Below are 16,039 nucleotides of genomic sequence, written 5' to 3' on the forward strand. Positions count from 1 at the left end.
TCTGTAAATAAACAAGCTTCTGTATACATTTCTGGTAGAAAATTGTATATTTTTGTTAGAGATACTGCAAGAAATCAAACACATGCTCCAAAGTGGGTGGGCAAGGCAAACCTTACTTTTGGCAGAAGGGCACACTACTGGAACCTGGCTAGCAACTTCGCTTTAACTGATGGTGCTAATTATGCCCAATTTAATCACCTGCACAAACTTTTTAAGATTTACCTTCCATAAACTTTCCGCAGCTTAAGACATTCTACACTTCGTTGACATCCTTAGCTTTCGGTCTCTTTTTCTTGGACTTTAGCACAAGAATATTGTTAATTATCAGGCACTCAGGGTAATGGGCCCCAATTAAGGCTTTTTTTTTTCCAAAGGTAAAGGCAACCCACTGTGGACAAACATTCCAGTCAACTCTTTTGTAGTGGTGGTAAAATGAAGGTGGGGGCAAACCCAAATGATTATACAACCATTAAACACAATATTTTTAAAAAATATCCATTGAGGGCTGGGGATATAGCTCAGTTGGTAGAATGTTTTTCTCCCATGCACAAGGCCCTGGGGTCTAATTCCCAGTACTACAAAAAAAACAAACAAACAAACAAACAAACAAACAAAACCCTGTTTATCACGGATTCTGATTGATTCTTTTATCCAGAAACTATAAAACCTCTGTTAGGTTCCCACTTCCATGACTGGAGTTACATCTTCTTTCATTTAAACAAAACTTAATACTTTTTAATAAAATGAAATACTTTAATCTTTACAGTACTTAAATCAAAACACAGCTGAAACTTTTTGTATGAATATAGAATTACACCTGTTAGGGTGTTAACTCTTAGTAATCTTGCTTTTAGGTTAAGACCCAGAAACTAGCAATCTTAAACTCTTTTTTTAAGAGAGAGAGAGAGAGAGAGAGAGAGAGAGAGAGAGAGAGAGAGAGAGAGAGAGAGAGAGAGAGAGAGTTTTAATATTTAGTTTTTAGTTTTTGGCGGACACAACATCTTTGTATTTGGTGCTGAGGCTTGAACCTGGGCCGGCCGCACACATGCCAGGCTAGCGCGTACTGCTTGAGCCACATCCCCAGCCCTTAAACTCTTTTTAAAAAAATTACCAATTTATAAAAACACATTTAAGAGACCTAAATATATGTTACCCTTTGGAATTCAAGAAGCCAATAATTTAGTTGATATTTTAGTATCTTAACTTTGCAAATTCATGAGATGTCTTCTCTAACATACACATTTAGGAAGATTAATTCCATTTATGTTAAAACTAACTTACCCATTTCTAACTTAGGTTACCCATGAAAGCCAAGATATCAAACAAGTCTAGTTTACACTGTATGTAAGTTATTCCTGCCAAAGAAAAGCCTTAGCAAAAAAAAGCAATGGATGTTGCACTTTAAACATTTTATAGAGACCAACACTCTGATTCTCTGGTTTTAACAGTGGTCCACCTCATGCTTTGAATACAGCCTTTGCTACTCTGCTACTGAGGTTATATTTTGTATAATTTTTTATTTGTTCTTTTAACATATACATGACAGTAGAATGTATTTTGACATATTATACACACATGGAGAATAACTCCCCATTCTTGTGGTTGTATGTGATGCGGAGTTATACAGGTCATGTATTCACATATGAACATAGGAGAATTATGTCTGATTCATTCCACTGCGTTTCCTATTCCCATCCCCCTCCCTTCTCTTCATTCCCCTTTGTCTAATCCAATGAACTTCTATTCTTCCTTTGCTTTCCCCCTGGCGCCACCCACCACTTATTGTATGTTACAATCCACCTATCAGAGAAAACATTCAGCTGGTGGTTTGGGGGGATTGGCTTATTTCACTTAGCATGATAGTCTCCAGTTCCATCCATTTACCCACAAATGCCATAATTTCATTCTTCTTTATGGCTGAATAATATTCCATTGTGTATATGTAGCACATTTTCTTTATCCGTTCATCTGTTAAAGGGTACCTAGGTTGGTTTCATAGCTTAGCTATTGTGAATTGAGCTGCTATAACTGTTGATGTGGCTGCCTCACTATAGTATGCTGATTTTAAGTCCTTTGGGCATGTACTGAGAAGTGGATTTAAAAAGTAGGACCAATTCACCATCATATTGGTTTAGGAAATGAATACCTCAACAAGATTTCTAAAGTGCAAGAATTAAAATCAAGAAACAATATACGGGGGGGCTCTGGATGTGGCTCAAGTGGAATCGCACTGTCCTGGCATGCGTGAGGCACTGAGTTTGATCCTCAGCACCACATAAAAATAAAATAAAGATATTGTGTCCACCTAAAACTAAACTAAACATTTTAAAAAAAGAAACAATACACAGGATGATAACAAACTAAAAAGCTTCTTCCAGCAAAGGAAACAATCAAGAACATAAATGGAGAGCCTAAAAAATTGAAGAAAATCTTTACCATCTGCACCTCAGATAGAGCATTAATCTCCAGGATATATAAAGAACTCAAAAGAACTTAACACCAAAAAACCCCAATAACCCAATCAATACATGGGCAAAGGAACTGAACAGGCACTTTTCAGAAGAAGATATACTATCAGTCAACATATATATGAAAAAAATGTTCAACATCTCTAGCAATTAGAGAAATGTAAATTAAAACTACACTGAGATTTCATCTTACCCTAGTCAGAATTGCAATTACCAAGAATACTAGTAACAATAAATGCTGGCAAGGATGTGGGAGGGGGGAAGGAACACTCATACATTGTTGGTGGGACTGCAAATTGGTGCAACCACTCTGGAAAGCAGTATGGAGATTCCTCAGAAAACTTGGAATGAAACCATCATTTGACCCAGTAAAAATAACTCAGGTTATTTTTAAATGGGCATGTTTTTGTTTTCCTCTTCTCCCTTTCCTCCTTCCTAACCTGGGGTTAGGGAACAGGATCACCATTTCCCCCATCTTAGACTCAGTTATCTGTCTTTGAGCACACCCCCCCCCATAAGAGACAAGAAATTCAGACTTCAGGGATGGCTATCTCCCAAATTAGTAAGTGAACCACAATCCCCCCTACAGAGAACACCTGGAATGGAGCCTTTGAATAGCTTCTTGAAAAACTCTTTGTTCTCCTTGATGGACAGAATCACAGCCTCTGGGACAGGACCACCCCCCTACATTTCTCCCCTACTAGCAAAGCAATAAACTTCATTATTGAATTGGCATTGGAAACAAAGACTGAGCTTTTGGTAACATGGCCACCTAGAAAACTTGTGGGTAAATACTTTCAAAGTCATCTTTACTCTTACCAATTTAGATTGACCCTTTTTGTCAAAGTTTTATTTAAATCACATGAACTAAAAGGTATTTGGGTCCATTTATTAAATTTATGAGTACTCTTTTTATCTATAAGCCAATTTTGGTACTATGTACATGATATAGACACAAACACATATATAAACATACACATACAATGCACAGATAAAATAGAGCTGTTGCAGATTTTTGCAGTATGACCCAGACTTGAAAAGGGCTCAAAGGAAAACCAATTGTACATATGAGCTCTTTCCATTGTTCTTCCTTGTCCCTAGGCCTAGAATTTTTATTCCCCATTTTTTTCTTCTAGTTCCTATAATTAATTTTCTCTTATGTACTCAACCCCTGAGGCCCCTGTATCCTCAATCCTAATTACTAGGGATTTATTTCATAACCCCCATTCTGTTTTCCTAGATGTGGCCTTGTGTTTCTGAATAGAGTTTAACTCCTACCCTTTTGTGGGCTTTCTTGCATTCGTGTCTCACACAACCTCTGGGATGTCTCAACTACCAAGGAAGTACTTCTCTCTAAAGCTCCAGAACAGATTTTCCTACTTTAGTGCATGTACCTGATCACTTGGGCCCTTTATCTTCATTGCCAATCCACTTCAGATTTTGGGTCCTTTGTCAGCCTCATGGATCACAGTTTCCTTCCCCACTTGGAGGCAATGATAGTAAGGCAGCAGGACGCATATCCTGTAAAGGGAGGGAAATCCCCGACACCACCTAAGTGATGTGTGGATCCCCACATTGGGTGCCAAAATTGTTAGAAATACCAAGGTGTCCCAAGAAATCAAACGTGTTAGAAAGCGGGTGGGCAAGGCAAACTTCTGCTAGGAGGGCATGCTACTGGAACCAGGCTAGCAAGCACGCACACCTGGGTGGGCAGTCTGCCTGCTTTTATGCTTAATGCAGCATTGCCCTTCACCCTGATTGGTGGAGCTTGGGGTTACAATCTATTAGATTGGCTAAATTTAAAATTGGGGCAGACAAAGGGAAGGGCTATAATTAAAATAGCTACAATTGGATCCAATTAAGGCTGAATACTATATTCTGAAAATGGACCACTAGCCTTTCTATTTCTCACATATGAGATGCAGTAGCCATCAAAATTATACATGTAATTTGGACCCAGGAATCCGGCAGTTACATGTGTGCATGTGCACACACACATGCATACACATGTGCACACACATATGTGAGAATATGTATATGCTGGCTTGGTTATTGAAGGTTTTTTTTTGGTAATAGTAAAAGTTTGGAAGACACTCAGTGTCTATCAATTGAGGATTGACTTAAGAAATCATGATACATCCACACAATACAAAGCTATGCAACTATGAAAAGGCTGAGAATGTTTTTTATGTTCTAAAATATGTCAAGTAAAATATGTCAAGATGCCATACAGTGCATATGCTAACTTTTGTGTAAAAAGAAGAAAATATGAATATTTATTTTCAAATGCTGGCAAGATAAACAAACACACACAAAAAAATTCTTACCCTCTCAAAATTGGGGATAAAATAATCAAATTTTCATGGTCAATCCTCCTCCTTGTAAATGGCAATGTACTAGTAATTGAAAAAATGTTTTCCAAAGCCTGTTACTGGGTTCTCTTATCCATCAAGGTTTAAACTAGATGTCATGAAAGTCAGCAGGCAAATGTAAGTAATAGACATCTTCTATGTTTGCAGTGTCAAATTTTTTTTTTAAAGAGAGAGTGAGAGAGGAGAGAGAGAATTTTTAATATTTATTTTTTAGTTCTCAGCGGACACAACATCTTTGTTGGTATGTGGTGCTGAGGATCGAACCCGGGCCGCACGCATGCCAGGCGAGCGTGCTACCGCTTGAGCCACATCCCCAGCCCATGCAGTGTCAAATTTGAATCATCAGGCCTGGAACAGTGGCACATGCCTGTACTACTAGGGAAGCTGAGGCAGGAGGATCATAATTCCAAAGTCAGCCTCAGCAACTTAACAACACCTTGTTTCAAAATAAAAAATAAAGAAATAAAAAGAGCTGGGGATGTGGCTCAATGGTAAAGTGCCCCCAGGTTGACTCCTTGATACCAAAAAAAAAAAAATGTTTGTTCTTGAATCGTCATGCAATTCCTTTTTCAGGATATAATAAATTCACTTGGTCATGGTGTCATAAGAAATTCAAGTTCTTGAACCAAGCTATGTCAATGATAAAGGTAAAAGGCACTAAATAAGAACTGCTAAATGAAGAGATACTGACAATGGAATGCAGGCATACAGAGCTCTGGTAGAACTCATTCAAATAGAAAAAGGTTCATTAATTGTGAATGTTGAAATGCAGATAAATGTTCATTTTGCTACCTGTAAAAGAATTCCATGTCTCCCTCACTGCTTTTTTTTTAAAGAGAGAGTGAGAGAGGGAGAGAGAGAGAGAGAGAGAGAGAGAGAGAACTTTAATATTTATTTTTTTAGTTATTGGCAGACACAACATCTTTGTTTTGCATGTGGTGCTGAGGCGAGCGCACTACCGTCTGAGCCACATTCTCCAGCCCCTCCCTCACTGCTTAAAGATACTGCATTACCTATATCATTTATTTAGCTATGAGAGAATTACTTGCTAGAATAAGCCATCTGTCTTTATGAATTTCTACACACTCACATGCTCTACTCATGTTGACCACACCCAATTGGTTTTTTTTTTCTTTTTCAGTGCTGAGAATCAAACCAAAGACTTTGTGCATGCTAGGCAAGCAGTCTGCCACTAAGCTACTCAGCCAGTCCCTCTTTGTGAATTTCTAGTCATTGTAAATGCCAAGAGAAATACATAGAAGACATATCCATCAGATTGAATAAGCCTTAATTCTATTATCAGAGATAGTCCAGGTAAAGAATGAAAATAATTACTGGTGTTTGGAACACATCCTACTCTAATTATGAACCCCCTCATTTCTGGATTATTTTTCCTGACATCCCTACCAACTGCAAAAGGGATTAACACAGTTGTGGACCATTAGGCCCCAGAGTACTGGAAAAAGTGTCCAGCTATGGCCCACATGAAGGGGAAAATTTGAAAGAATGGTAGGCCCTTTGCTCATCCTCTGGAGAGAAGTGTGGAAAGGCTGAAGAATAAAAGAGCAGAACAGGATTGGATCTTTGTGGGCAGAGTTCCAACTTCACCCTTCCATTGGCCCCTGGGGAAACCCAAGCACTCTTTCCTCACTGTCCCTTGTGGAGGAAAGGGCATCTCACTTCTGATGCAGTCTCTTCTCACTTTGCTGCCAGGAAGTGTTGGTATGCTTCCCTTCCCTTTCTCTCCCAAAATGTCAGACATCAGTCTCCCAGAACCCAGAGGTATATGTGAAGCTGAGTGGCCTCACGTATACCTACTGGACATGGAACCTGGAAGAACTTTAGCACAGCGCTACATTTTCAGCTATTTTTGTTACTTATTCTTTTTGGTTATACATGACAAGATGTATACATATGTATACACACATGGAGTACATATTGTTCTAATTAGGATCTCAGTCTTGAGATCCTAATTAGAACAACTGTGTTAATCCCTTTTGCAGTTGGTAGGAATGTCAGGAAAAATCTCAACAATACACAATGTTGAGATTCACTATGGTGTATTCTTATATGATATATACATAGGAAAGTTAAATCATTTCACTGTCTTTCCTATTTCTCCCTCCTTCCGTTCCCTTCATTCCTCTTTGTCTCAGTCCTTTTTAATTTTTTACTTCAAGACAAGATCTCTCTAAATTACTGAGGTTGCCTCAATCTTGCAATCCTCCTGCCTTGGCCTCCCAAATAGCTGGGATTGTGCCACATCTGTCTGTTTAAACTAATTTAAACATTATACACTGTATACATGCATCAAAACATCACATGACACTTCATAAATGTGTAATTTTCATGTTTTTTGTATCAGTTAAAATTAATTTAAATTTTAAAAAGACATACAAATGACTAATAAATATACAAGATTCTTGACATTGTTGATCATTATAGGGAAATGCAAATAAGAAATACAAATAGGTGTGTGTTCACAATACAACAATGGCTACACTAAAAAGATAGATATTAACAAGTGTTAGTGAGGATTTGGGGGAAAAATACCCGAATAAATTTGTGGTGAGCCAGGAGCAATGGTGTGCATCTCTAATACCAGCAATGTGGGAGGCTGCAAGTGTGAGGGCAACCTCAGCAACTCAGTGAAACCTTGTCTCAAAATTTAAAAAAAATAGAAGAAAAAGAGCTGTGAGGGCTGGGGTTGTATCTCAGTGGTAAAGCACTTGCCTAGCATGTTTGAGGCACTAGGTTCGATCCTCAACACCACATAAAAATAAACAATAAAGGTATTGTGTCCATCTACAACTAAAAAAATAAATTAAAAAAAGAAAAAGAGCTGTGGATGTAGCTCAGTGGTAAAGTGCCCCAGGATTCAATTCCCAGCACCAAAAATAGATAGATAGATAGTAGATAGATAGATAAAATAACTTGTAGTGGGAATGTAAAATGGCACAGCAACTTTGGAGAAAGTTTGGCAGTATCTTAAAAAAGTAAACATAAATTTACCATACAACTCAAAATTCTACTCCTGTGTGTCTATAAAAACAATGTTCATACAAGGACTTGTATACAAATTTGCATAGCCTTATTATTTCTAATAGTCAAAACCCAGAAACAGTTAACATGCCCAACAACTAGAGAATGAAGAAACAAATTATGATATATCCATACAATAGAATTTTATTCAGCAAGTAAAACAAATAGAGTATTGATGTCACAACATTAATGAACCCCAAAAGCATTTTGCTAAGACACATGACACAGAACACTACATACTATCTGATTGCATCTATATGAAATATCCACCACAGGCAAATTTACAGACAGAAATTAAGCAGTGGTTCCCTGGAATGGGTATAAGAATTAAAATTGATGAAAATGGACATTAGGAGTCTTTTTTATTGGTGCATTAATATTATACAGAATAGTGGAATTCATTGCTACCTATTTGTACATGGGTAAAAGGAACATTATAGGGTGATGGAAATGTCCTAAACGTGGACATTGGCAATTGTTGCAAACTATAAATTGACTTAGAAAGCATTGAATTGTACACAAAAAATGAATGAACTTGATGCTATATAAATTAGATCTCAATAACAAAGTTAAATGTTTGTATTAGTAAGGGTTTTCTACAGGAACAGAATCAAGAGGAGGTATGATTATAATATATTGGTTTACACAACCAGAATCTGGACAGTCCACATGGCCATCTGCAGGCTGGAGAGCTGGAGGAACCAGTAGCTGTTCAATCCAAGTTGCTGAAACCTCAGAACTAGAGGGATCAATGATGCTACCTCAGTCTAAGACTGAAGCCTTCTGGAGACTCCCTGGGGAATCACTGGCAGAGTCCACTTTGGAAGAATAAAGGTGTAAGGGGCAATCACAGCAGCAATCAAGAACCAGTTCAAGAAGAATTCAGCTTGCATCTGCTGCTGCTTCCTTGTTCTTCCAACTTTTATTCCATCCAAGCCTTAGGGAGGGTCTCCACTTCAGTTTGCTATCCCACATGCCAATCATTCCTAGACACACCCTCACTGACACACCCAGAAGCCTCCTAATTTTCAGCATCTCTTAATCCAATCAAATTGACAATTCAAATTAACCATTATGATGTTTTTGAACATTTAGGTTATAGGTGTTCTTTTCAACCTTTTATACGGAAATGTTTTCTTACTGTGTTATCAAACTTAAAATGAAGATATGGGCTGGGCTCAGTGGCACACTTGTAATCTTGGCGGCTCCAGAGGCTGAGGCATAAGGATTGTGAGTTCAAAGCCAGCCTCAAGCCTCAGCAAAAGTGAGACACTAAGCAACTCATTGAGACCTTGTCTCTAAGTAAAATACAAAACAGGTGTGGGGATGTGGCTCAATGGCTGAGTGCCCCTGAGTTGAATCTCCAGTACCCCTCCCCCAAATTAAAGATATGTATATCTTTTTAATCAACTAAGGAATATGTGTTAATTAAAGAGAATCTATACAAGAAAAACCCTTCCACAATTGTACTTCCTAAGCTAAACACTATCAATATTTTGGTATCATAGTCTTCACATTCATGGCTACACATTAACTTTGCATAGTCTTTCTTCAGTTGGAGAATCTGATGATTTAAAAACCTGAATGATAATTCTTGATTCCTCCTATCAAAAGGTGGAGTCTAACCCTTTTATTGAAACTAGATGAGCATTTGCAGTGACCTCAATGATTCTAATGTTACAGAAACGATGCTGCATAATTTCTGACCATAGGTTAGGAAAAAACTGCATCACAACTACACAGCTCTCTCTTTGGAGATGCTCAGCTTTGAAACCTAGTCACCATGTGGAACTGAAGCAAAGAATACATGGTACCCAAGGTTGGATACCCAGATATAACCAGAAAAACACTCTGAAATGATTAAGCTATGTACATTGCTTAAAGAAATATCTCACAGAGCCAGAGAGAGTATCAGAGGGGGAAGACAATATTTAATACTGTTGAGAGTTGAGTGGTTTACACTGGTCTTTCAACATAGAGGATTGATTAGGTCAGGATAAAGATCTAAGGTTTGGTAGACATTTCAAGGAGAACATTTTTGAGGCTAGAGGCTGAAAGATTCTTAGGATGTTAATTTCTCTATTGAAGAGTGATGGGGCTTTCAGAGAGTTCCTGTAAATATACGATAATTTTGCTTTGCAACTTTAATTTTCCAGTGAACAGTCTATTGTAATATTAAAATCACGTGAACAAACCAATACAATAGGACAGTCAGGTTAATACAGAAAACAAGTTTTGTAGAGATAAACAGTTTGTTTTTTAATGGAGAGATGACATGTATATGTCTGGCAATGGCTTCAGTTCAGGTCTCATCGGGAAAGCCACCATTAGCCACCAGGCATAAAAGTGACTAGGATTTCAGATGATTCTAGACCCCAGCTTACCCTGAATGAAGCACAGATTAACTCTCTCCTCCAAATCTTGCCCAAATTTTAGAGTTATAAGCAAAATAAACGCTGTTATTTTAGCTTCTGGTAGGATGGTGTGTCCAACACCAGTACAAAACTAGAACAAGAAAAACCCCATATATGAGTCCAACTTCCCAAAATAGGGATTAAAAACTCAAGTTCACAGCACTATTTGTAGCTCCTGAGCAGAGATGTGTCCTAGACCCTGTCAATGAGATGCACCCATGTGAGACTCTTCTTTAGAAGTGAACAATCTGCTATAGTGCTTCCATTTCTTCTGAAGATGTGTCTAGCACCAAGTTATAACAACGACAGTAGTTTCCCAGTGGTTAAAAAGTTGAGTTCCTGCCACAGATCTGATACCAGGGTAGTGACAACGTGGGCTTTCTCCAGGGATCAGTGGCAATAATTCATCAAGTGTGTTTTGATATATGGTTTCAGGGTCTGTTCCTGGAAGTTTAGCTTCAAGTCCAATTCTCCAGCCCTCTAAGCAATAATAAGAACTATTTATGAATGCCTTTTCACCTTAATAACCAATGTAATCAAGAAATTGGTGGCGGGAGTAATTGCAAGAAACAGATCCTCAGGAAAATAGTGTGTGTGTCGGGGGGTGGGGGGAGAATCTTAGATTTATTACATCTAATTGTTGTTGATGATTCTAAAAACTTGACTGATGCCAAGGCAGTCCAAGACATGCATCCATTAAAACAACAGCTAATTAAATTATTATCTGTACTCCTTAGAAATAATAGCTTGTTTTGGACAAAGCTCTGGGATCTAGAGACAGTGGTCATAGAGTAATACGAAAGGCTTAAATAAAGAATTGCAAATTTGCAGTATATGCTAGTTGCTTCTAGCTGAACGTGGCAGCTTGAAGAAAAGAGAGAGGCATCCTCAACATCCTAATGTATTGTATCAAGATAAAAACAAGGCTAGGGTTGTGTGGCTCAATGGTAGAACACTTGCCTAGCACACATGAGGCACTGGGTTTGATCCTCAACACCACATAAAAATAAATAAATAAAATAAAGGTATTGTGTCCATATGTAAATAAAAATCTAACAAAAAGAGATAAAAACAAAATTTGTGAAATTTCTATGACTTTATTCAAAGAGTCTCATTACTCATAAATAGTGAAATTTTGATTTTTTAGGCTGTTGCAAAATTCATTGAGCTAACAGATTATATACATAAAAGTTATCTTTGGATTAGGAAAGAGTGGGATCCCAAGAATTGGAATGGAGACATTGTAGGACTCAGATAACTTAGTACCTCAAACCCCATAGAATTTCTTCTTCTCCTGGTTGATGAAGTTGTTCCTTTATTTCTTGAAGATCCTGTAGCAACCTTGCTGAGAGCATTACCTTGAAAAAAGGATAAAATGCTCCTCAACTCTTAGCCCACTACTTTTGATTACTGTCACACCTAAACTAGAATCAGATCTTAGGCAGGTTCCAGTTGGAAAATTGCAAAGTTACTAATGTATATTGGCCAGAATCAGAATAGGTTGAATAGACACTATACCAAAGAAAGCAGATCAAAATGCGAGATGTTTAGAAAGCACTTACTAGGAGATTCTGATTTTATTATGCTACCTTAAGATTCTGGGACTGGTTCCAAATGTTTGTGCAGTTGGACTTAATAAAGGGTACAGAATCAAGGAGGTTAAGATGCTAAAAATTTCTTGATGTGATATAATAAGGAATCTAAACACTTAGGAATATGGAAAAATCCGTATTGGATTTATTATGCATTACTTATTTGCCCATTTAACTCATGTGGTTTGGTGAACCTCCACTTTCTACATAAAGCTTCTGCATTAAGCTCCTGAAGTAATGTGTAATATACATAGGTAGTGGACCAAGCTCTCACTTAACACATAGTTAAATCTAAAAAATAATTAGAAATATAACCCATTACTTGTTTCCTGACCCTTTCTAGACATAAAGCAACTGGCACACTCTTTCCAAGGACAGAATGCAGGGTACTAGATAATTTGATGATGTGTGTTTCATCAATGACTAGAGATAGCTAATGTCCACTGGTCTCAGAATCTGATGGGAGAAGTATTTCACACTGCTATCCATTTGTTACCAACCAGTTATGCTGTGTATTAAGGCACAGTCTCAAGTTGTATAGAATTGCTATGTTCCAATATATGGGATCAATGGTGAATTATAAGCTATGTGAGTTTCATTTGAAGGTAATTTTGCCCACCAGCAGATATTTAGCAATGACTATAGATATTTTTGGTCATTTCAAGTGAGAGGGTGAAACTGACATCTGGTGAGGAGAAATCACAGATGCTGCTAAGCATCCCACAATGCACAGGATAGTTCTAACTATAACAAAGAATTATCCAGCTCAAAATAGCAATAGCACTGAGGTAGTGAAATCCTGGGTTAGGTGTGTATAAAATATGTACTGAGAATAGAGCGTGACTAGCCTGGCTATGTTGCAAAAAGAGTAGGGGTAAGCAAACATTTTACAGTGCCAGATAGCAAATATTTTAGGTCATATGATGTCTGTTGTAACCATAGACAATTCTGACATATGAAAGACAGTGTTTATGTTCTAATAAAACTTTATGCACAAAAATGGGCGCATGCTTGATTTAGCCTGCTGGCAGTCATTTACCAACCCTCCCTATGGAGATTATCTTGAATGTTCTTGCTATTGTGATTTTATCATTTATTGTATGACAATTTTATTCATTGATAATGCTTTTGTTTTTCAATAGACACTTTTAGTTACCATGAGCTAATAAATGAAGTACATGATTATTAATGACAAATCACTGACTTCATTATTTCTCAAGAAAGTTGATTATGGACAGGTAATTTGCACAACACTTTTGGAGACATTTGCTATTTACCTTGGAAGCCAAAAAAAAAAATACCATTGACTGACCATATAAAATCCAAGCAGATCATCTGTGAAAGACACATGACCATCTATTTTGAAACTTAGTAGTTAATTTAAGAAGGCTAGGCCTAAAGACAACAGTTGAACATATGCATCTTCAGAAGGGAGATATATATATAGTGTGGTGTGTGTGTGTGTGTGTGTGTGTGTATATATATATATATATAAGTAGAACAAGACTCATTCAATTTTGGAAAATCACCATTTTCTAAAATTAATTTAATTCATTTTATTCCAAGTTTTGATTTGTACATAGTCAAGTGACCTGATATATGTTATTGTATTTGATCTATTAGCAGAAGAACTTCACAAAGAAACAAGATCAATTTTATATCAGTATATGGAATGCTTCAAATTTAAAAAAAATCTGTTAATTCTAATATTGGCTCAATTTTATTTTTATCCAATTCATGAAAGCAACATAAAGTTTTTAGAAGGTCATTCTGTCAAAGGGAAAATATGACATTATTACTAAATCTATTTAAAATTGTATTTAAAAATTCAATATCAAGGATATAGTTGTTTGTTTTGTAAAATAATATGAAAATAATTTTCTGTGAAATACAGTGTCATGGCAAAAACAAGGGGTTTTGTTTCATTTTTTACTAAATGACGATGTCTATGGAGCAGAATTGTACTCCGAATTGGTTGACATGCACATGTAATTCAAAACTGATTTCCAAAATCCTATGATGTTACATGGATCAAAATAGAAAAGGTAGTTGTCAAAATTCACAAAATCTTTTATATACAAACACAGTTTAAGGGAAGTTAAAAACCCTTATGGTAAAGTTTATATTTAATACAAAAATATTTTAGAATGGAAGTATTCTCTCTCTCTCTCTCTCTCTCTCTCTCTCTCTCTCTCTCTCTCTCTCTCTCTATCAGGATAGAACTCAGGGGCACTCAGCCACTGAGCCACATCCCCAGCCCTATTTTTTTGGCATTTTATTTGGAGACAGGGTCTCACTGAGTTGCTTAGCACCTTGCTTTTGCTGAGGCTGGCTTTGAACATGCAATCCTTCTACCTCAGCCTCAGGAAACTCTGGGATTACAGGTGTGCACCACCATACCTGGCTATGTGGTTTCTCTTAAGCTGAAGAAAATGCATATAGGAAAGTCTGGGACATTTTTTTGCCAGGGGGTACCAGGGATTGAACTCAGTAGTGCACAAGCCCAGAGCCACATCCCCAGCCCTATTTTTTCTACTTTATTTAGAGATAGGGTCTCACTTAGTTGCCTAGTGCCTTGTTATTGCTGAGGCTGGCTTATGAACTTGCAATTCTCCTGCCTCAGCCTTCCCAGATGCTGAGATTATAGGCATGCACCACCATGCCTGGCTTGGGACACTTTAAAAATATATATATACACTTCAGGCACATTGTAATTTTCAAATTTGTAATTTGGTTTCCTTCTTCCCTAGAAGTCTTTAGTGAGCAGTGCTAAGGTAATATTTCTATGGAAGTGAAATATTTATTCTGGCAACATTTAAATGAACTAAAATTTAAATTTCTCTGTATTTCAGTATTCTGATGACTGTTGTGTATACCTTGCTAGTATAGTTGATTTTATGTTTTTTTAAAGAATTCATTCCAATGTTTTATGTATGAAAAAATGTATCACTAAATGATGCTCTTAAATATTTGCACTACTTGCTGACCTCCACAGAAAGCACTTGAACTATTAAGAAATACAATGAGAGACATAACATCACTAACGAGGAAATAAATTGATAGTCCCTCTCTGCTGCTCATAGATGTTGTTGAGATGAATTTAATAATGGGATCACCAAAAAGGTCATTGAGCTTTAAATGTACCTAAGAACTTGCTAAGGAGAAAAGGGCACTTTATGGCCCTCTACTACTCTGTCCTAAATTCTCTCTGGTAGATATTTGTTGTTTTTCAGCTGCTCAGTATCTACTGCCATTTCCCAAGAGTATTCCAATTTTCTTTTAGGGAATATCAATCCTTCATCAGGATAGACTTGGTGGAAGGCAATGCCAGGTTTCTGCTTCACTTTTTGGAAGCCAAAGGTGTTCAGTCCTTCCCTACCTTGTCCAGTTTGAGAGCCAGGATGGAAAAGTTGACCTGAGCTTGACTAATCTGATACTTTCTCCTAACACTTTAAATCTTGAGCAATTGGTTCAAAGAAACAATTAGAGGACAGGCACTAAGTACCTACTTCCTCCTTTAAGGGTGACTATAGATTCTGTGGACTAGGCCTATAGAGTGACCCTTAAGCCTGATTTTCCAATCTTCTGCTGTTGGCAAAGCAGAGATTTGTTTTAGTTACTTGCAAACAGCAAACACTCTCCTTTCGCTTTGTTTTCCCCTACATCTGTCTCAAATAAATTACCCTATAACTGGCCCATCTTACTTGTCTCTGAGAAAGTCATTTTTTGCTAAAAATTAATTTGCACTAAGGTGTTAAGGACCCAGCATGTTACTCCTTCCAAGAGTCTTAGAAGGTGGTAGACAAGCTGTGAAGGGTAGATGTTTAGATATTTGGTCCCTATATGACTATAGCATGAAATGCCACCATTTATGGAATACTTTACTATATGTGTTACTGTGCTAGGTGAGTACTTCATATACAATTTCCATGACAACATTTTGAAGAAAGCATTATTAAACCCATTCAAATATTTTTTTTCTCCTACCACACTCTCCACCCCAACCCTGTCCACCAATCCCAGGTCTTGCCTAGAGGACTCATATATCCAGTTTACAGATGGGCAGTTGGAGGCTTAGAACAGTAAAAAAAAAAATCTTGCTCAAAGTCATCCAGCTAATATTTGACAGAGCCACTTTAATCTGTTATTTG

The sequence above is a fragment of the Ictidomys tridecemlineatus genome, chromosome X (assembly GCF_052094955.1).
Source record: "Ictidomys tridecemlineatus isolate mIctTri1 chromosome X, mIctTri1.hap1, whole genome shotgun sequence".
Classification (NCBI taxonomy): domain Eukaryota; kingdom Metazoa; phylum Chordata; class Mammalia; order Rodentia; family Sciuridae; genus Ictidomys; species Ictidomys tridecemlineatus.